Raw genomic sequence first — 4,451 nt, forward strand, 5'->3', positions numbered from 1 at the left:
GCTAGGCAAGACACTTACCTCATCCTAGTTAGTTCAAAGCTCCAATATTATATTTCCTTGAGAAATCACCTCAACCGTCTCAAATCTAGTCAACATCACCAAGGAAGTCAATCAATGCTACAGGAAATGATCCCAATTTGTGAAGCTTCGATCTTTGAAGAATTTCTAAAAAGTCAACAAATTTCAAGTTGAGCTCGCATACCCAAAATGCAGAACCAATACCACAATCCAATGACTCATAATCTGCCGACTCTAATTATGTGATTATATTCCAAAATTGAGTCTAAATCGGTACTTAAATCCCCAAAATATACTTTCTCAAGTGTAGGTAACATTCTAATTTTCTCTTCAAAATTCCATGATTAAGGTTTGTAAATTCATGGAGAATCAAGATATATAATCAAATCCAAGTGAAAATTACTTAACCACAAAGTAGTAGTAAAATCTTCTCCAAAATTGCTTCTTACCGAGCTCCAAAACTCAAAATAATAAAATATGAGTGACCCTTGAAATATAATAAGCTGCTAGGGATTTTGCTTCTACGGACAAAACACCGCACCTGCGACCTCGCATTTGCAAGCCTTTGCTCGCATCTGTGAACCAAGATGAAGTTGCCCACCCCGCATCTCCAAATTAACCAATATTTTTATGTAGTGCCTTCCTGAGATGTCTTGGAAGGGCGACGTCAGGCAAAGCAACCAACTTTTGTGTGATTACTTTCCGCCAATCAAAGGCCCTCTCAGCATAATAGACTAGACTATGAGTGTCGTACGAGAAAGTGAATGTCAAGATCACAATTTACAACTAGAGAATTGTAAAAATAATTGAATGAAGGCTTGCTTGTATTAATAGAAAACAATGATTGCAAGAAAGCTAATGTGGTGCCAGGAGAAGGAGACACCACTGCACAAATTTGATTGCTTGCAGCAAACTTCAGCGACTATACGCCCCTTATATATGTCTTAAAAATAAAAACCTAAGCTACAAGAGTAGACATAAATAAGCTAGAGAAACATAATGCAAATACAAGAAGTAAAACTGTTGGCCCAAGTAAAGGTGAGTTTTGAAGACTGACAAAGGAACTCAGACATGGATCAGGTCCATCCTAGGAAGCAAAAATATGGTCAACTCAAACATGTGAGATGCACGTGAAGGAGATAAACCTAACTTATTAGAAGTGATATCTTCTGATCCTGATCGAAAAAAGTTGCATATTGGATAAGGAGAAAGACTCCTTACTCAAAGAGAATACGGTTTAAGAGAATGATAGAGTTAGAGGTTGAGATCAACTAGAACTCTTTCACCAAGGAAGAGTAGCATTAGAATTCTAGTCAATCTCTATTTACTAACTCCATAAATATTAGTGTTTTTCTCTTTTACAGGTAGCGCACATAAGCAGAAGTTAAATGTGAATTGAGAGCAAAATAGCAAGGCAATTTTGCAAGCAATTTATGTGTGATTCAAGCGTGCAAAACTGAAGTTACATGAACACGATATTGTCTGTCTTTTATTCTCGTTCAATTGTAGTAGGTGTTTTCATATTATACCTTTCAGCTTATCTAGAAGCAATTGTATTAGATACTCAAAGTTTTCAAGTTATAGTTAACTTGAAGTTGTCGAAAAGTGAGGATGTGTGATACAACTGGATTAGAGGTAATCCTAGGTTTACAAAAGAGTTTTTTGTAAATGCAGTTTTTGGCTCAGTGATTTTAGTGGAGAGTTTGGGAAAATCTTACTGGAAAGTAGGTCGTGATTTTTTCACCTTTTGAGCCAGGTATTTTCCATGTAAAATCTCTATGTTCTTTAATTTTTGTAGTTATTATTCCACAACAGTAGTAGTTGGAACACATAGAAGAACCAAGTCCTTCTATAATTAGGTTAAGCGAAAAATTGGACACCACACAAATTACCCCCCTCTTGTGTGATATAGAAGTATAAAATATCATTTAGTATCAGAGTAGGTTATCCTTAAAGAGGCTAACACCTTAGGAATAGATCAAGATGAGTGCACCACCTGAAAACTGGAAAGGACAATCCACTGCTAGGTCTCCACTCTTCAATGGCTACTACTACTCCTGGTGGAAAAACAAGATGAGAGATCACACCATCGGAGAGGATTATGAACTATGAGACATTGTTACTGATGGTCCCTTGGCTACCATGAAGAAGAATGCTAAAGGAGTGGATGTGCCAAAGACTAGAGCTGACTGCAATGCTGAGGACTTGAAAAAGTGGGAAAAGAATGCTAAGGCCAAGAAATGGCTTGTGTGTAGATTTGGTCCAGATGAGTACAACATAATTCAAAGTTGTACTACTGCTAAGGAAATTTAGGAGACTTTGCAAGTGGCTCATGAAGGAACTCCTTAAGCGAAGAGATCAAGAGGAACACTGTTGTACTCTCAATGTGAGAATTTCACCATGAAGGATGGAGAAACCATCAAAGAGATGTATACATGGTTCACAACACTAACAAATGAACTTAAGTCTCTTGGAAGGATTATCCTTGAAGAAGACAAGGTTGAGAAAATTCTAACAAGTTACTTGGGAAAGCAAAATCACTGTTATTCAGGAATCAAATAACATTGTCATTCTCAAGTTGGACGAGTTAATTGGAAATCTCACTACCCATGAACTTAGAAAACAAACCATGAAGATGGATGCACCCAAGAAGCAAATAAGCCTGGCTCTCAGAATCGCTGAAGGTGCAAATCTAGAGGCGGATAAAATGGCTATGATCACGAGGGATTTCAAGAAGTATCTAATGAGAGGAAAGGGTTCTTCAAGAGGTGAAACTTACAACAAACCAAGGGTCCCTGAAAAATAGACCAACGAGGGTTGTTACAAATGTGGTAAGACTGACCACATGATCAAAATTGTCCTCAATGGGAAATTGAATGGAAGAAAGAAAGGGCTGAACGAAAAAATAGGAAGAGGGAACATGTTCATCCCAAGAAGAACAAAAGATCAACAAAGGCTATGGTTGCTGCTTAGGGAGAAAGCTCAGATGAGGATTCAGAAGATAAAGATGGAGATGAACAAGCACTTATGGCCATTGGAGAATCAGATGATGAACTAGAGATAAGTGTGATTCATCTCAAAGATAAGATTAAATTTTTGTCTAAAGAAAGGCTATCTGAACTACTGCTAGATTTCATTGATGAATCTGAGATCATAAACAATGAAATGGAACATTTGTCTAAGGAATGTATAATCTTGAAAGCTAAGTGCAAAACTCTGGAACTCAGGGCTAGTGAAAGTGATAGTAAAAATGCTAAGTTGAAGAACCAGGTTCTTGAACTTGACATCACTATGTTAGAGCTTATATCTGAAAATTTAAAACTGAAATTAGGAACAAGTAAAAAGAAAGCTTATCACATACATATCACCTTAGAAGAAAATCTAGGAAAAATGAAGGATGAGTTGTACAAAAAGGATGAGCACATAAGAGTCCTAAAAGAAGATCTAGGCAAGGTTAAGCATGAACTAGACAGAACTTGCAAATGGAATAAGTCCTCTGATGCACTATCATGGCTGCAAAAACACCATAGTAGCAATAAGAGAGAACTTGGCTATGAACCCTTTCACCTAAGTGGGATCCCAAAAGCAAGTACATTACAATTCTTGAGAACAAAATCTGCACACACTGTGGTAAGACTGGTCACTACAAAAGTGAATGTAATGCAAAAGAAAAGGCCAGTATTAAGAACAAATCTTTGTTCAAGGGAAAAGTAAGCTGCCAAGATGGGCTAAAAAGAATTTAATTCACCCTTTTGCCTATAGAAAGGGACCCAAACTAGTTTGGGTTCCTAAGACTAACCCTTGATTTTCTTTTGTAGGTCCAAGTAAAGGGGAGCAGCCAAATATGGTACATGGATAGTGGCTTCTCAAAGAATATGACTGGAAGCAAGAACTAGTTCCTTTCACTTGAGGACCTAAAAGGAGGTAATGCCTCCTTTGTAAATGGTAAGAAAGGTGAGATCATTGGGGTTGGAAAGGCAGGTAAGACAGGCTCAAATTCTATTGAGAATGTCTACTTGATAGCTGGCTTGAAATATAGCCTAATTAGTGTATCACAACTGTGTGACAAAGGTATGAATTCACCTCTACCAAATGTTTTATGATAAATCCTACCACTATCAAGATTGTTTTGCAGGGAAAAAGTGTAAACAATATATACATTGTAGATCTATCCACACTTTCAGAAAATAAACTCACTTATTTAAGTGTATTGGATAATGATCCTCTCCTTTGACACAAAAGACTTGGACATGCCAGTCTAAGTCAACTCAACAAACTAGTCTCTAAGGACTTGGTGATAGGAACGCCTAACATTAAGTTCAAGGAAGACAAAGTTTATGAGGCTTGTGCAAAGGGGAAGCAGGTAAGATCATCCTTTAAATGCAAAAAAGTAGTAAGCATGACTAGGTCGATGGAACTGGATCATATGGATC

This window comes from Nicotiana sylvestris, chromosome 7 (genome assembly GCF_000393655.2).
Source record: "Nicotiana sylvestris chromosome 7, ASM39365v2, whole genome shotgun sequence".
In the NCBI taxonomy this organism is placed as follows: Eukaryota; Viridiplantae; Streptophyta; class Magnoliopsida; order Solanales; family Solanaceae; genus Nicotiana; species Nicotiana sylvestris.